Source organism: Heterocephalus glaber, unplaced genomic scaffold, assembly GCF_053883595.1.
Source record: "Heterocephalus glaber isolate CG9 unplaced genomic scaffold, H.glaber_assembly_v1.0 deba00001694, whole genome shotgun sequence".
Taxonomy (NCBI): Eukaryota; Metazoa; Chordata; class Mammalia; order Rodentia; family Bathyergidae; genus Heterocephalus; species Heterocephalus glaber.
The window spans coordinates 53,000-72,263 of NW_028258418.1; positions in this window are offsets into that span (position 1 = coordinate 53,000).

Sequence of the window (19,264 nt, forward strand, 5' to 3'; positions counted from 1 at the left end):
GCTGACGAGGACAGGTCCTTGCAGAAGGTGCTCTTAGCCTTCTCTCCCAAGCTGCTGGCAGAGCAGCTGAACTTGATGGATGCGGTGAGCAGCTGAGCTCTGTGGGGTGCGGTGGGAGGGGGGCTTCGCCCATCCTTCTTGCACTGATCTCAGTCCTGACATTCCCAAATTACCAGATCAAAGTTCCTTCTACCGACTGCATCACCTATACTTGTCTCTCACCCTCAAACCACTCCTGTCCTTGGGTAGAGGTCGACAGTAGAGACAAGGCATCACATGCCCGTGTCACACAGTGACTATGATGTCAACTGATTCGACACTTGGGAAACAAGGCGGGGACTCAGACCAACTGGCAGAGGAGGGTGTGCAGTGAAGTGCAGGCAGGAGCATGTGTCACCTTGCCACTATCCCGGGAGACCTGGCCAGCCTTATCACTTTGTAGGCATTTGAGATTCATGGGTTCTACAGCAGACACCACACAGAGCCCCCAGTCACAGCTCTCCAGGAAATGTGCCACTGACCTGAGCAAAGGGGCACAGGGCAGGTGAGGTTGGAAAGAAGACAATACTTCAGAGTGAGCAGGACTGAGATGTCTGCTCATGCTGGAGGTTTGGGAGGATGGGGACGGGGACAATGCCACTGATTTTCACATCAGTGCTAGGTCCTAGGTCATAAGTTGTTCTAGTATTTCATTACTTATTTTTAGTCTAGCTGATCTATTTGTGACAGTGGGGTGTTGAGGTTCCCCACTACAATTGTATTAGTGCCTATATGACTTTTCATGTCCATTAGTATTTGCTTTATATAGTTGGGTGCACTGGTGTTTGGTGCATAGATATTTATGATTGTCATCTCTTCCTCTTGGATTCTCCCCTTTACAAGGATGTAGTGTCCTTCTTCATCTCTCTGAATCAGTGTTGGTTTGAAATCTACTTGATCTGCCAAGAGGATAGCTACTCCTGTTTTTTTTCAGATTCCTGTCACATGGAGTATTGTTTTCCACCCTTTAACTTTCAGTCTATGAGTTTCCTTTTGAATTAAATGTGTTTCTTGTATGCAGCATATTGTTGGATTTTGCTTCTTGACCCATTCTGCCAGTCTATTTCTTTTGATTGGTTAATTGAGACCATTAACGTTGATGGTTATAACTGAAACGTTTTGACTTTTCATTGCCATGACTTTTTCTTTTTGTTGGGTTCTCCCCCTTTACGTTTAATTTCTTGTCATGCCAGATGGGTTCATTCGGCTTTGCTTCCTGGGCTTGTGATCATCAATGTCTGTTCCTAGGCTATTGTGTAAAATTCTTTGGAGTGCTGGTTTGGTATTCATGAAGTTCCCAAGGTGCTCTTTGTCATGAAAGTATCTTATTTCTCCATCCATTTTGAAAGATAGTTTTGCAGGGTACATCAATCTGGGTTGGAGGCTGTTTTCTTTTAGGGCTTGGAATATGTCACTTCAAGCTCTTCTTGCCTTGATGGTTTGTGTTGAGAAGTCTGCTGTGATTCTGATGGGCTTTCCTTTGTATGTGATTTGTTTCTTTTCTCAGAAGAACTTTGTTCTTCTGTTGTGTTTCTGGAATCTTAACAATTATATGCCTATGGGTAGATTTTTTTTGATCAAGGCTATTTGGAGTCCTATATGCCTCACTTACCTGTATGTGAAGCTCTTTTCCCCTGCTTGGGAAGTTTTCTGCGATTATTTCTTTGAAGAGATTTTTTATGTCATCTGCACTCTCTCCTGTTTCTTCATTGAGCCCAATCAGTCTTATGTTATTCTTTTTTGCATCATCTGGCAGCTGCTGGATTGATTTGTCATGTTCGCTCATTATTTTGAAGCAATTTTTCTTTTCCTGGTCACTAATTGCAATCTTATCTTCTGTATCTGAAATTCTGTCCTCACATTGGCTCCTTCTGCTGTGTAGACTTACAGTGGAGTTTTTCATGTCCTGGAAATCTATTTGCATCTGTTTTATGGATTCCATTTGTTTCTTATGTTGGGATTCCATCATGTTCCTGAGCTCCTCTCTAGATTTATTAATCATGTTTTGCACAAGGGGCACAATTTCTCCTGTTATCTGAGAAATTATTTCTGATTTCATTTTTTCCAGATCCCCTTTTGTTGCCAGTTCAGTGGGTCCAGGCGGTTATCAGAGCGTTCCATCTCATTTCCCTTTGGGCTTGCTGTAGGTGATCTGGAAGTCTGGTTTTGAGACTTATTTATGTATTTTCTCATTTCGACTGGGGCGGGGGGCTTTTAGCGCCTGTAAGGATTACCTCCTCTGAGCTGGGAGAGGTGGGACAGGGGACGGGAACAGCGGTAGGGATGGTGACTCTAAAGCCCTTTCCTGTGGGCTGGGAGCAGTCAGTGGGATGGTGGCTGTGAAACCCCTTCCTCTGGACCAGGAGCAGTGGGATGCCAGCTCAGAAGCCCCTCCCTCTGGGCCGGGAGCAGTGGGAGGGATGGTGACTGGGAAACCCCTTCCTCTGGGCCAGGAGAAGTGGGACGACGGCTCAGAAGCTCTTACCTCTGGGCCGGGAACAGTAGGACTCATTACCTTGGTCTGGTGTCTGGAGTCCTCTGCGCCTTGGTAATGTGGAATCAGGTGGCTTACTGTCTGCATTGGGTTGATTCGGTGTCTTCCGCGTGACTCAGGACCTCGGTAGGGTGTGCACAGACCTGCCTGTCTGCCGCGGGCTGATTCGACCTCTCCTTTTTGATCTTGATTTGGGGAATGTCCTGTGGATGGTGCTATTTGGACCTGGTTTCCAAAATGGGAGGGGTGGTGCTGGGGAGAGACGAGTGAGCAGCAGAGTAAGAGGCCCGGCCTTTTCTTCCACCCTGCCTCTCTGAGACAGCGTCGTGTCTTGTGTGATCCTCTGTCCCTCTGTGTAGAGGAAAGCTGACCCCACTCCAAACCCTCTGTGCATGTCCTAGCATTGCCTGACTTTGTCCCACTAGGCTAATGCTAACATGGGTTTCCACTTCACATTGATGATCCTTTCTGAGCGAGGCAGGCACAAAACTTCGTGCACCTGAGCACACGGTGCTGGGCCCCAAGCAAAGCAGTCCACAACAATCCGTACCCTAGCAGTGCACAATGTTTGCTCTGCTTCTAACCATGAAGTGGGGGTTGGAGGGGCGGGACAGAGCTCTGCCAAGCAGGCCCCTTACATACCCTGAGCGCGAGAGGAAGCACTGCCCATGAGAGGTCATCGATGGCTCTGACGACCAGGGTGGGCACTGGGCTGCCTCTCTTACTTGTGGGCTCCTCCTGAACATTAGCTGGAAACAACTGCGGCCGGAGTAGTGTCAAGGTCGGAAAAGGCTCTGATTGTTGTCCTTTCTGTGGCTAGACCTTCGGAAAGTTGGAAAACGGCAACAGCTCATCCTCCCCTCTTCTCTGTCTCCCTCCAAGGGGTCAGGACGGGAGACACCTTCAGAAGTGTGCCCAGCATCGTTGGGTTCTAATACCAAGGAAGTGAGGTCGCATCCTCAAAGTTCCTCTACAGTTAGGGTAAGTGGCTTAGGACTAAGGGACAAGGTGTAGTTTGGGTTGCGGTGTTTTTGGGACTTGGTTGAGGTTTAGGATTCGATTTAGGGTTCTATTCTGGCTAAGGGTGGGAGATTCAGTGTTAGAAATTAGGCCTGCAGTTTACATTGTTGTTTATTTTTATTGTGCAGTTCACATTCATTTGAGGAGTGGCTATATGTACATAACAGAGCTTGAAGGGCCGGGGATTTAGCTCAGTGGCACCATGCCTGCCTCACAAGCACAAGGTCCTGAGTTCAATCCCTGGTACCAAAAGAAAGAAAAACCAAACCCCCCCCCAAACAACTCATAGTACAGCTTATATATATTACGAGTTTTAGATTGATATAAAATTAAGATGGCAACCGATTTCTTCTATTTTCTGTTATTGTCGTCCATTAGTCTAGTACATCCTGTACAAGGAGTGAGCAAATATTGATGTATAATTACTAACTAAAATCCACCTTCTCCCCTTGCTGTCCACAACAATCTGCACTCCTGTCTGGGCTGCCACATTGCACTTCATTGTTGCATCCCTCAGATGCCTCTTGACTGATATTTTCTCAATTTTTGCTTTTTTTGTTTTGTATGAGCTGACAGTTTTGAGGATGACTGATCTGATATCTTATAGAATGTCCCTAAATTTAAGATTTCCTGATATTCCCTTCCTTATTAGATGAGGGTTACATGTTTGGGTGCATGGCTTTCCTCAGGTGTTCCGTGTTCTTGACTGCACCCTCATTCTGGGTTCTCCAGTGCACCTTTGGTTTAACTCTCACAAAGTCATGCACTGCCCTCTCAGGGACACCCAGCCTGTCCTGCCAGGCCTTCTTTTGAAATTTGGGTGGAAGCCTCCCTGACACAACTCTTGCATTCGGCATACCTGTGAAAACAGCACCCTGTAGATGACACAAAGTTCTACCACTGGCTCCAAGCAGTTCTTAGGCCTTTGTGCATCATGGCTGCACAAGCATCCATGTGCCTGGATGGCCGAGCACTGTGAACTGAATGAATCCCAGGGAACCCGCCCAGGTGGCCCTTCTCAAGCAGGGTGCCCTGGGGCTCTCCTCTCAAAACAAAGTCTTTCCCTTTCGCAACTGTGAGCCTTAGAAAGGTTGGGGCTTATGGGTTCCTTGTATGTCTTCAAGGCATCTTTTCCATTGTATATTACTTGGATTCTCTTTAATGCTAATCTTTGATCAACCAGGCTGTCCATTGCTCCATCTCTACATGCCTTTCTCTTTGGGGGAAACTGAAAAGTTTTTAAATGGGCTTTTGCTCCTCATTTTCAGCACAAACCTGGCTCAAAGTAGCAAGCAGCATCCAGGCTACAGCCAGATATTTAGGCTACCTTGATATTTTTCTCCATCAGATGAATGGTTCTTCCACCCTTAGTATCAGTCTCACACAAATCTCAGGACATGAACACAATACAGTCATATTTTCTGCTGGAGCACAACACACATGGCCTGGATCCAACTGCCACTGGCATCCTTCTCATCTGAAACCTTCTAAGTCTGGCCTTTCTCATCTGCAATCTATCTGCACTCTGCTTTTCTGTGCTCAGACCAGAATCTTTCATCAAGCTCAGATTAGAGCATTCTAGGGCTGCTTCTCCAGCTGGCATCTCCAAACTTTTCCAAACTGCTGTGGACCACTTCCACAAGCCTCTGAACCACCTGGTGAGGTACAGTCGCTGCAGTGACCAGACTTCTTGTACCAATATCTGTATCACCCACTTTCTTGTCCCTGAACATGATACTCAGCACTACACATTAAGGGAAGAGAGGTTTGTTTCCGCTCTCAATTCAGTTCATAGCTAGTTCCAGGATGACAGGATGGCATGTCAGAGGTGCACATTGATAGAACTGCTGCTTGCCTGGTGGAGGCCAGGAGGCACATGGTAAAGTGTGGGCTAGGGAAGCAAGATACACCCTCCCAGGTCACACCCCCGCTGACCCACCTCTTCCAACCAGGCCCACATCCTGACACCAAGCCTAGCATAGCACCCCATCACCCACTCACCCTCTGTAAGCCCTCACCTCTGGGGGCAAGAGGCTTGAGGGTGACATCCAGATAGAATCCATAACCTGTAGTTTCCATAAAAGGATGCAATTTCTGATGTGATCTAGAACTGTTATAAGAAATCTATGAAATATTTAGAGCATAAAACCTTACAATTTATTGAGGACAATTTTCTTTTCAGTAATGCACATTATGAGCACAGAATGGGAGTTTAGGACTGATGAGACTTTATTTTCATGTTTTGCTCCAATACCCTGTTTTGTTTTCAGTGTTTGGTCCTGGAAGTATTTATAACTTTGGAATGAGTGCACAGATGGGTTTCTGAACTGTGTTTCTTTCCTCATTTCTCTTCTGGTCACTTGTACCTGCATCAACAGTAGACATGAATTTCACATAAGCATTTAATAGTGATAAGAATAGTGTGGCTATCAGGGCTATATGTATTTACCTGATTTTTAATAGTTTTAATAGATGTCAATTATTTCATTATTATTTGACTTAATTTAACTAGTTTACTCTGTATGTGAAAAAGCTATGGATGTAAAGAGAACAAAAGACAAAATTTGAATTTATTTAAAAAATCAGACACAAACACTTCGATGTTTAGTCGGTAACTTTGTGGAGAAAAAGTCAGAGTTCTTGGCTCTTATCTTTCCAATATGTTACATCTGTTCCTCTGCCACATGCAAAACTGGAAGAATTCTGGACAACTGCTTTATAAAATCAAAGAAACTTTAGCTAGATGAACCATTAAGAATCATCTGGTTAGGGACTAGGGATTTAGTTCACTGGTTCCACTGCCTGCCTTGCAAGCACAAGGTCCGTATTTTGATCTCCAGTACCAAAAAAAAAAAAAAAAAAAAAAAAGAATCTGGTTAAACCCTTCATTTTAATAAGATTAAATAAAAACCCATTGAGATTAAAATTATTCAAGATTTTTCAGTTAGTAGTTGCCAGGGTGTAATTTAAGACCAAGGTTCCAGACCTTTCTATCAGGCATGCTGCCTTTCTGATGCAAATTCCATCTGGGGGCTAAACATGTACCTACAGTTGTCCTTGACATTTAGGCTGAGACGTGTAAAATTTAGGCTTAGTATACTAATTCTTAGTAAATCAAGAGAGTGAATTTCTGTGGTCTTGGACTGATGAGTATAAAGCCAAACCTATATCTGAATAGGTTGCACAAAATGAGAAGCACATTTTATGAACTGTCTTTAACAGGCTTATGCAAAGAATTCTGCAGAAAGTGTCTTAAGCATAGTAATTCAAATTGCAGAGGATTAAATCCTCTGGAAGACTGGATCATCATGATCTTGATTTTTTTCTAAAAAGATGAGGACTTTCCAGGATAAGTCTTTCAGCGGAACCTCAATGCACTTTCTAGGCCAAAGTGCTCTTCACCATACAGGCCTCGTAGAGCTGTCCTGCAAAAATCAGCAATGCGGAGAGCCAGATTGTCATATGAATGGTATTAGATGCACCTCCAAGAGTTGAGTGAACACCCACAGTGACAGAGCTGTAGCTACTTTCTCTGAGAAGCAATGGCACTTTATATCACAACCTTCCATTAACTTGTTTTGCAGAGCTAGCGCAAGAAGAATGCTAGAATGAAAACTGAAGTGCAAAGTTCCACACAATTCTGAAGAGCTTGTTTGGTTTTTAACATCAAATTTTCCTCGGAGAAAGTTTAGGTCTTTCCAGGACCTTTCATCAGAACCGGAATACACTTTCTAGGCCAAAGTGCTATTCTCTGTACAGGTATCATAGAGTTGTGCTCCTGAAATCAGCAATGAGGAGAAGCCAGACTTTGATTTGGATGGTATTCGATGTAAATCTGAGTGGAGTGCACTGCCAAACTGACAGAATTCTAGCTGGATTCTGTGAGAAAGAACTGCTCAGTACGTCATAATCTTCCATTGACTTGCATGGAAGACTTGGAGCTAGAAATATGGTTGAATGAAAAATGAAGTGCAAACTGCCGGGCAATTCTGAACAGTGTATTTATCTTCTAACATCAAGTTTTTCTTAGGACAAATTTGAGGACTTTCCAGGATCTGCCTTTCAGCAGAAACTCAATGCAATTTCTAGACCAAAGTGCTATCCATGGTACAGGCCTCGTAGAGATGTGCTACAAAAATCAGCAATGCAGAGAACCAGAATGTGATATGAAAGTTATTGCAGGTAACTCCAAGAGTGGAGTGCACTATCAAATGGACAGAGCTCTAACTTCTTTCTTTGAAAAGGAACTGCACTTTATGTCATAACCTTCCTTTGATTTACATGAGTTATGGCTAGAAGTATGCTTGAATGAAAACTCAATTGCAACGTGCCAGACCATTCTGAACAGTGCATTTGACTTGTAACACGAAGTTCTTCTAAAGACAAAGATGAGGACTTTCCACGACCTGTCCTTCAGCAGAACCTCACTGCACTTGCTAGGACAAATTGCTATTTATGGTACTGCCCTCTTAGAGACAGATTGTGATGTGAAAGATACTGGCTGTTACTCCAAGAGTGGAGGCCAATGCAAACCTGACAGAGCTCTAGTTTCTTTGTCTCAGAAGAAACTGCATTTCATATCATTAGCTTCCATTGACCTGCATTGGAGAGCTGGGGCTACAAGAATGCTTGAATTAAAATAGAAGAGCAAACTGCCTGTCCATTCTGAAGAGAGTGTGTTTGACTTCTAAACTCAACTTTTCTTAGGACAAAGTTGAGTACTTTCCGGAACCTGTCTTTCAGGAGAACCTGAATTCAGGCCAAAGTACTCTTCATGGTACAGGACTCATAGATATGTGCTATACAAATCAGCAATGGAGAGAGCCACATTGTAATGTGAATGGTGTTGGATGTAATTAAAAGAGTGGAGTACACTTCCAAACTACCAGCACTCTAGCTGCTTTCTTTGAGAAGGAACTGAATGTTATATCTTAACCTTTCATAGAGTTACATGGCACAGCTAGTGCTAGAAAAATGCTTGAAAGAAAACTGAAATGCAAACTACGGTGCCATTCTGAACAGTGGGTTTCTCCTTTAACATCAAGTTTATCTTAGTACAAAATTGAGGACTTTCCAGGAGCAGTCTTTTAGCAGAACTTCAATGCACTTTCTAGGTCAAAGTACTCTTCATCCTACAGGCCTCAAAGACATTTGCTACCGAAATCAACAATGCAGAGAGCCCGATAGTGATGTGAGTGGTATTAGATGCACCTCCAACAGTGGAGTGTATTCCCACAGTGACAGTGTTATATCTGCATTCTCTGAGCAGAAACTGCATTTTATATCATGACCTTCCATTGACTTGCATGGGAGAACTGGCGCTAGAATTATGCTTGAATGAAAACTGAAGTGCAAACTGCCGCATCATTCTGAACAGTGTGTTTGGCTTCTAACATAAGTTCTTCTTAGGACAAAATTGAGTACATTCAAGGACCTGTCTTTCAGCAGGAAGTGCAATTTCTAGACCAAAGTGCTATTTATGGTACAGGCCTCATAGATATGTGCTGCAGATAGCAGCAATGCAGAAGGTCAGATTGTGGTGTGAATGTTATTGGATGTAAGTGCAAGAGTGGAGTGCATTGCCAAACTGACAGCACTCTACCTGCTTTCTTTGAGAAGGAACTGCACTTTAGGTCATAACCTTCCATTGACTTGCAGGGGAGAGCTGACGCTAGAAGTATGCTTGAATGAAAACTGAATTGCAATGTGCCGGACTATTCTGAAGAGTGTTTGACTTCTAACATCAAATTCTTCACAAGACAAAGTTGAGGACTTTCCAGGACCTTTCACCAGAACCTGAATGGACTGTCTAGACCAAAGTGCTATTTATGGTACATGAATCCTAGAGCTGTGCTAAAGAAATCTGCAAAGCAGAGAACCAGATTGAGATGTGAGTGGTATTGGATTTAACTCCAAGAGCCCCCCCAAACTGCCAGAGCTCTAGCTCCTTTTTTGTGAAGGAAATTCACATTATATTTTAACATTCCGTTGACTTGCAAGGGAGAGCTGGTGCTAGAAAAATGCTTGAATCAAAACTGAAGTGCAAGCTGTGCAACATTCTGAAGAGTGTGTTTGGATTCTAACAAGAAGTTCATCTTAGGACATTGTTGACTTTCCAGGACCTGTTTTTCAGCTGAACCTCAGTGAACTTTCTGATAAAGTGCTAGTCACATTACAGGCCTCAAAGATATGTGCTGCAGAAAAAAACAATGCAGAAAGCCAGATTCGGATGTGAATGGCATTGGATGCACCTCCAAGAGTAGAGTATATTCACATTGTGACAGTGCTCTAATTGCTTTCTCTGAGAAGGAACTGCAATTTATATCATATCCTTCCATTGACCTACATGGGAGAACTGTCACTGGAAGAAGGATTGAATGACAACTGAAGTGCAAACTTCTGCACCTTTCTGAACCATGTGTTTGGCATCGGACATCAAGTTCTTCTTATGACAAATTTGAGGACATTCCAGGACCTGTCTTGCAGCAGAACATGAATGCACTGTCTAAGCCAAAGTGCTATTCATGGTACAAGCCTCATAGAGATGTGCTACAGAAATCACCAACGCAGAGAGCCAGATTGTGATGTGAACAACATTGGATGTAAGTCCAAAAGTGAAGTGCACTGCCAACCTGACAAAGCTCTAACTTCTTTCTCTCAGAAGGAACTGCACTTCATATAATAAGCTTCCATTGACCTGCACTGTAGAGCTGGTGCTAGAAGAATGCTTAAACTAAAATAGAAGAGCAAACTGCCAGTCCAATCTGAAAAATGTGTTTGGCTACTATCAAGTTTTCCTATTTCAAAGTTGAGGACTTTCCAGGATCTGTCTTTCTGCAGAACTTGACTGCACTGTCTATGCCAAAGTGCTATTCATGGTACTGGACTCATAGAGAGATGTGCTATACAAATCAGCAATGCAGAGAGCCCGCGCTGAGACGTGAATGGCCTCGAATGTAATTCCAAGAGTGGAGTGAACTGCTAAACTGCCAGAGCTTTAGCTTTCTGTGAAAAAGAACTGCACTTTTTATCTTAACCTTCCATTGACTTGCATGGCAGAGCTTGTGCTAGAAGAATGCTTGAATGAAAACTGAAGTGCAAATTCCCACACCATTCTGAAAAGTGTGTTTGGCTTCTAACATCGTTTATCTTAATACAAATTTGAGCACTTTCCAGGACCAGTGTTTCAGCAGAACCTCAATGCACTTTCGAGGTCAAAGTGCTGTTCACCATACAGGCCTCATAGAGATTTGCTACCGAAATCAACAATGCAGAGAACCAGATAGTTACTTGATGGTCTTTGATACACCTCCAAGAGTGCATTGCACTCCCACAGTGACAGTGCTATAGCTGCATTCTCTGAGACAGAACTGCACTTTATATCTTAACCTTCCTTTGACTTGCATGGGAGAGCTGGCAATAGAAGAATGCTTGAATGAAAACTGAAGTGCTGTCATCCCATCCTGTTTGACTTGTAACATCGAGTTCTTCTTAGGACAAAATTGAGGACATTCCAGGACATGTGTTTCAGCATAAACTCAATGCAATTTCCACACCAATGTGCTAGTCACCGTACAGGCCTCATAGAGATGTGCTACAGAAATCAGCAATTCAGAGAACCAGATTGTGATGTGAATGTTATTGGATGAAAATCCAAGAGTGGAGTGCACTACCTGACAGAGCTCCAGCTCCCTTTTTTGAGAAGGAACTGCACTTTGTGTCCTAACTTTCCATTGACTTGCATGAGAGAGCTGGCGCTAGAAGTATGCTTGAATCAAAACAGAAGAGCAAGCTGCCAATCCTTTCTGAACAGTGTGTTTGGTTGCTAAAATCAAGTTTTCTTAGGACAAAGTTGAGGAATTTCCAGGACTTGTCTTTCAGCAGAACTGAATGCACTGCCTAGGCCAAAGTGCTATTCATGGCACAGGACTCATAGAGATGTGCTATACAATTCCACACTGCAGAGAGCCACATATTTAATATGAATGATAGAGGATGTAATTAAAAGTGTGGCGTGCACTGCCAAACTACCAGAGCTCTAGCTCCTTTCTGTGAGAAGGAACTTCACTTTATATCTTAACCTTCCATTGACTTGCCTGGCAGATCTTGTGCTAGAAGAATGCTTGAATAAAAACTAAAGTGCAACCAGCCGCACCATTCTGAACAGTGTGTTTTGTTTCTAACATCAAGTTCTTCTTAGGGAAAACTTGAGGAAACTCCAGGGCCTGTTTTTCAGAAGAAACTCAATGCAATTGCTAGCCCAAAGTGCTATTCACTGTACAGGCCTCATAGAGATGTGCTACAGAAATCAGCAAGGCAGAGAGACAGATTGTGATGTGAATGTTATTGGATGTAACTTCAAATGTGGAGTGCAGTACCAAACTGACAGAGCTCTAGCTGCTTTCTCTGAGAAAGAATGGCACTTTATATCATAACCTTCCATTGACTTCGTGGGAGAGCTGGCACTAAAAGAATGCTTGAATTAAAACTGAAGAGCAAACTTCTGGTCAATTCTGAACAGTTTTAGGCTATGAAAATCAGGATAGTCCTAGGACAAAGTTGAGGACTTTCCAGGATCGCTTTCAGCAGACCCTCAATACACTTCCTAGACCAAAATTCTCACCATACAGGCCTCTTAGAGATGTCCTACAGAAATCCGCAATGCTGATTTTGATGTAAATGGTATTGGATGGACCTCTAAGGGAGGAGTACGCTCTCACAGTGACAGTGCTATATCTACATTCTCTGAAACGAAACTGCACTTTACATCATACCCTTCCATTGACATGTAAGGCAGAGATGGCGCTAAAGAATGCTTGTAAGAAAACTGTAGTGCAAATTGCGGCACCACTCTGGAGAGTGTGTTTGGCTTCTAAAATCAGGTTATTAGCAAAATGTTGAGGACATTCTAAGACCAGTCTTTCAGCAGAAATTTAATGCAACTTCTAGGTCAAGGTGCTATTCATGGTACAGGCCTCATAGAGATGTGCTACAGACATCAACAAAGCAGAGAGCCAGATTGTGATGTAAATGATATTGGATGTGACCCCAAGAGTGGAGTCTACACCTACAGTGCACTTTATTTCATAACCTATTGATTTGCATCCTAGTTCTGGTGCTAGAAGAATACATGAATGAAACCTGAAGTGCAACCTGCCAGACCAGTGATTGAATTCTAACATCAAGTTTTTTCTTAATAATAATTTGAGGTCTTTCAGGACCTGGCTTTCAGAAGAAACATCAATGCAGTTTCTAGGCAAAAGTGGTATTCCTGGTACAGGCATCACAGAGATATACTACAGAAATCAGCAATGCAGGGAGCCAGTTTGGGATCTGAATGGTATTGAATGTAACTCCAAGAGTAGAGACCACTCTCCACAGTCACAGAGCTATAGCTGCTTTCTCTGAGAAGGAACTGCTCTTTTTATCCTAACATTCCACTCACTTGCATGGGAGATCTTGCCTAGAAGAATACCTGAAGGAAAACTGAAGTGAAAAGTGCCACACCGTTCCAAAGAGTGTGCTTTTCTTCTAACATCAAGTTATTAGGACAAAGTTGACCTGTCTTTCAGCAGAACATCAATGCTCTTTCTATGGCAAAGTGGTATTCACAACACAGTCCTCATAGGGATGTGCTACAGAAATCAGCAACGCAGAGAGCCAGAAAGCGATCTGAATGTTTTGGATATAACTCCAAGACTGCAGTGTACTGACACAGTGACAGAGCTATAGCTACTTTTCTCAGAAGAAACTGCACTTTATATCATAACCTTAAATTGAATTGCATGGGAGAGCCGTCGGAAGATGAGTGCTTGACCTCAACTGAAGTGCGAACTGCCTGACAATTGAAGAGTGTGTGTTTGACTTCTAATTTCAAGTTCTTCTTAGGACAATGTTGAGGACTTTCCAGGACGTGTCTTTAAGCAGAACACCAATGCACTTTCTAGGCCAAAGTGGTATTCATGGTATAAGCCTCATAGACATGTGCTGCAGAAATCTGCCATGCAGAGAAGGAGATTTTGATGTGAATGGTATAGGATGTACTTCCACGAGTGTAGTGCACTGCCAAACAGAGCTCTTTTTTCTCCGAGAAGGAACTGCACATTATATCGTAACCTTCCATTGACTTGCATGGGATAGCTGGCAATAGAATGCTGGAATGAAAACTGAAGTTCAAAATGCTGCATTCTGAAGAGTGTGCTTGGATTCTAACATCAAGTTTTCCTTAGGACAAAGTTGATGACTTTCATGACCTGTCTTTCAGCAGAACATCAATGCACTTCCTAGGCCCAAGTGCTATTCACTATAAAGGCTTCATAGAGATGCGCTACAGAATTCAGCAATGCAGAGAGCCAGTTTGTGATGTGAATTTTATTGGATGTAACTACAAGAGTGGAGTGCACTCCCAAAGTGACAGAGCCATAGATGCTTTCTCTGGTAAGGAAATGCACTTTATATCATAGCCTTCCACTGACTTGCATGGTAAAGCTGGCACCAGAAGAATACCTGAATGTAAACTGAAGTGCAAAGTGCCAAAACATTCTGAAGAATGTGTTTGCCTTCTAACGTCAAGTTCTTATTAGTAGAAAGTTGAGGACTTTCCAGGACCTGTCTTTCAGCAGAACCTCAGTGCAATTTCTAGGTCAAAGTGCTACTCACAGTACAGGCCTCATAGTTATGTGCTACAGAAATCAGCACTGCAGAGAGCCAGTTTGTGATGGGAATCATGTGTGGAGTGCACTTCCACTCATACAGATCTACCTGATTTCCTTGAGAAAGAGCTGGACTTTATTTCATAAACTTCCATGTATTTTCATTTGAGATCTGGCACTAGAAGAATGCTTGGATGAAAACTGAAGTGCAAACTGATAGACCTTTTTCCTTTTTTCTGTTAAAATGATGGCTTTTGGGGGGGGTGGATCTTCCAATGCTGAAACCAACACTGCCATCCTTTATAGTAAAACCACTTTCTACATCTTTCTGATCTGACTCCTAATTGTTTTGTTAAACAATTTCTACCTATGTTCATACTTTGTTCTTCTATTATCTCTTTATCCAGTTTTAGGATTAGCACAATGTTGAGTTCCTAAAATGAGGGGAGAAGTGTTCCTTCTTTTTTCTGCTTTGTTTTGATATAACTTATCAGTTAAAATGTATATGAGCCTGATGTTGTCATATAGGTAGGTTTTCAAGCTAGGAATATACTTTCTTTAATAGGTGCTGTTCAAATTTTATATTTCCTCCAGAGTCAGTTTCTTTAATTTGTCTTCTAAGTTACTTCTTAGAAGTTGTCAAATTTATTTCGAAAAAAGATTTTTGTAATATGCTTTCTTTTGAATTCTGTAAAATCTGTGGTACTGTCTCCTAGATATTGATACTGTAATTTTAAAAAATGTATAATTGGTATTGTGTAATAGGAAGAAAGGTCTAAAGGAGCAAGGGAAGTGAGAGGGGTAAGAAAAGGAAAAAAGGGAAAAGAAAAAATATGAGAAAAGAAAAAAATGGAACAAAATCTTTGCAAATAGGGAAGGGTGGAGGGGGTGAAAGGGTGAGCAGGGGAATGGGGAAAAAAATAAGAACTAAGATACTTATGTAATGGTACAAGATTCCAATGATGAATGTAACTGTATTTTATACCTAAAATGTACCAATAAACTCAATGGAAGAAAAGCGATTAAATTCAAATAAACAATATGCATTGTTTTAAGCATTTTAAAATGTACAAGTCACTGATTTTTAGTGTATTGATCATATTGTATGATAATCACCACTATTTAATTCCAGAACATTTATGGTACGCAGAAAAGAAACAATGTCTTCCAACTTCTCTTTTCCACTTTTCTATGGAACTCACTAATCTACTTTCTCTCTATAGATTTACCTATTCTGTATATTTCATATAAATAAAGTAATACAAATTACAGCTTTTTCCATTCTAAGAGGTTTGAGGTAGGAAGATTGTAAATTTGAGCCCACTCTCTACAACTTAGCAGTTTAACTAGACAAGACTTTTTCAAATATTTTTAAAAGGGCACAGAGAGTACGAATATCGCTCAGTGTGAATTTGATTACTTTCATTTAGCATGTTGCCAAGGTTCATTCATATTTTAGCATGCATTCATTTCTTTTTATGGCTGAACAATAGTCCAATGTTTGGATATATCATACTGTTGTTCATACATACAGTAATTGATGAGTATTATGGTTTTTTCCTACATTTTGGCTATTAAATAAATACTACTGCTGATAAAAATCATATGTAAGTTTTTATTATATATTTCAATCTTATATAGGTATGTAATTGCTGGGTAAGTTAGAGTCATACAACTATGAATTACAGAACTATCAAACTGTCTTAGTAGCTTGGCCATTTTACACTCTGTTTGGGTTTCTTTTTTGAGATGGGGGGGTCTCCCTATTTAGTTCAGTCTGGGCTTGAACTCACTCGGTAGCCTAGGCTGGCCTGAAATTTGAGGCAATCCTCCTGCCTCAGGCTCCTGAGTTCTGGGATTACAGGTGTGCTCCACCAGACCTGATTCATTTTTTATTCCTCTCAGGTATGTATAAGGGGTTTTTATTTTCCACATATCTAAAAGTATTTATTTTCTGGCTTTCTATTATAGTGAAAGTTCAGCAGTCTCTCCTAGTTTCAACATGCATTCCCTAAATAATACCTATATAAGAAAACCTGGATTTGCAAGCATAATTTGTTCAAAAAACATGCTTATAATCCAAAGCACTTGTATATCACAGTAAATGTCCCCTATAAACTCAGATAATTCATTCTACAACCCAAAAATATTCATATAAAATGATTACAGTACTGTTACATAACAGAAAATAGTAAAAAAAAATACAAAATATGAAGGAAAATAGTTAACCTGCACTTGCCTTCAAAAATCTTTGTGTAAGAGAACAAGAGAGGAGGATTTTGTGTAGAAAGACTTTCACTATCACCAATAGAATCACTGCTATGGGCTAAATGGAATCGTTTTCTTTTTGTGCTTCTTTAGTAAGGAACATATCCAATGACACTTCCTTTTGCTTCTTTTGAGGATTTAGCAGAAATGTGACATTGACTTGTCATTAAACAGATTTGTCACTTGCACTGCTTCACCCTCATTTGGGTGGTGTTTTTCTACAAAATTTTTCATTGTTGCCCACATTTTACACATTTTAGTCTCATTTGAAGAGAGGGATTTCTCCACCTTTTTCTCCTCCTCCTCTTCTGCAGATGAGATCTCCTCCATAACTTCTTGATGTTAGGAGATGATAGCCCCATAATCCCAGAGTAAGGAGGGGAGAGAAAGAGAGAGATGGAAAAACCACTGGCTCACTTGTGAATGTGACACTGGGCCTCACATACTACTCGTATTACAAGACATTACTCCTTTATCAAGTTGAAATTTATTAGAAATATTTGCTTGTCTTGCAAACCACTCACAGACAAGTTACTCACAATCCAAGTTTTTGCTATATACCTACACACATATATGAACTCATATGTAGGCATATTCAGATGTATGTATATATGTATGTAAAGTATTATCAAAAATACAACAAAAGACACATTGCTATGAATTCCCTTCAAGATTCTACCTCTGCCTTCAAACACACTTATCTCAGCATTCTTGCCACTTTCTGAAGCAGTTCTGAAGTCCTCTTTCATGAGTGTAATAAGTTGTCCTGTTGTGATTGCCTCAGTTCTCTGAGTCAATTAAACATTGATCTTTCATGGTCATTTAGATTGTAAGGAATGACAGATCCATTGAAGATGGATGAGGATACATTGTAATAGTTTTTAGACAGAAATTTCTATCAATATTTGACCAATGACTGGTAACCAAAACAGCGAATACTTAAATTTTTAAAATTTATTACAGTAAAAACATACATTGCCTTTCATCCCCTGAAAATGCTCAGAATACTCCCCCTTACTTTGAAAACACTTATCCCATCATCATGGCAATGTGTCTTTTACTGTAATACGTTTTTAAAAAATTTAAATCTTTACCACATTTTTGATCACTCTTTTATGTTTATACACATTCTGTTTTCTAGCCCTTGCCATATACATGATTTGAAAATATTTTCTTCCATTCAGTGGTCTTCAAACTTTCTTGATATAGTAAGTCTCTGAAGTATGAATGAATTCTGTTCCAGCAGAATGTTTAAATAGTCAGATTTGTTCATAAGTCCAACAAAATGAGTCTTATACAACATTGACACAAAAATATAAATACAAAACATAAAAACAAAGTACACATAAAAATATAGTAATTACTTGATGCTTTTGTACTACTGTACACTATTGTACTGTACAGTAAGCACATAGGAGCACCACTGTGACAATGTCTGGCACATGAACTACTTTTCATGATTTGCTCACATCTATGAATGTTTGTAATGAGAGGTATGTTTATATCAGTGAAAGTTTGCAACTGAAATATTTGTAAGTCAGGGACTTACTGTAATGTTCTTTGAGTCAAAAAAAGCTTTATAAGTTTGATACAGTTCAATTTATCTACTTTTTTTGCTTATGCTTTCTGAGTACTCTGTAAACAGCATTGAGCTTTAATCTCCCTAACATTTCCCACCAAATAAAACAACATATACATACATAAAACAGGCATCACAACTAGGCTAACCATTACATACAATACAGAAAACATTTATAACACAATTTGGGTAAACTTTTATACTTTTATCCACATAACCCAAAGTTAAGGGCACAGAATTTTCCCAGTTATAAACTCTGGTGCTGCTATCACCTGTGTTGGGGAAGTAGAGAAGAATAAAAGGTCATCTCCTAAACCTGGAAGAGCAGAACTCTCCAAATCTCATTATGATGATTTTTCCATGCAGCTGGTGAAAGCACAACTCTTCCTGGGTTTGTATGCTCCCTGGGGTTACTGCTCTACAAACTCTTCATTTTTTCCAGCCTCATTAATCAATGCTCAGCTGAAGACTCAAGAAAGATCCTCCTGTGATCCCCATCATGTTTGTTCCTGGTTCTCTCCCTTCAGCACAAGGTCCTGTGAATAACAGCTTCTTGGGAGCTGGCCAATCCCCCGTTCGTTGTTGCTCAACTCAGTTTCCTACTGTCCATGTCTGTGTTCCTCCCGCTTGTGTTGTAGACTGCACACTGTTTCCAGATAGCACACTGGATAATCCCAGATCCCAAATCTGAAAAACCACTGTTTCATGTAATTTGTATGCTTTTCAAATTCAGTCAAGATGGTTGTTGCGCCTTATAACTAGATGTCCCCCCACACCCTTTAAACACACAGGTCCTTGATGGATACCCAACATGCAGACTGTGACGGTACTGGAGCCTTAACTGCCTTTTCCACTTCTGCCGTCTCTTCACTGGATGGTGGAGTTTTCCAGAGGGCTCCATGATAATATGGTGGATATCAATATTTGGGCACTCTGGGCAACGTACTTGTGTATTTTGTGTCTTAAGATTTTTTTAAATTTTAATATGGTAAACATCATACTCACAAATACACACACAAAAGCCTTTATGAGGTAATTATAGTATTCAATGATTCTAGAACTATATGTTTGTTTGTGAAATATTGCTGCAGGTTTTATAAATTCCTCCTGTTTCTATACCAGTTTTGCTTTCAAAAAAATTTTTTTGTTGTTGTTTTGGAGATGGAGTCTTCTGTGTTGCACGGGTGGGCTGAAACTCAGGATTTTCCTATT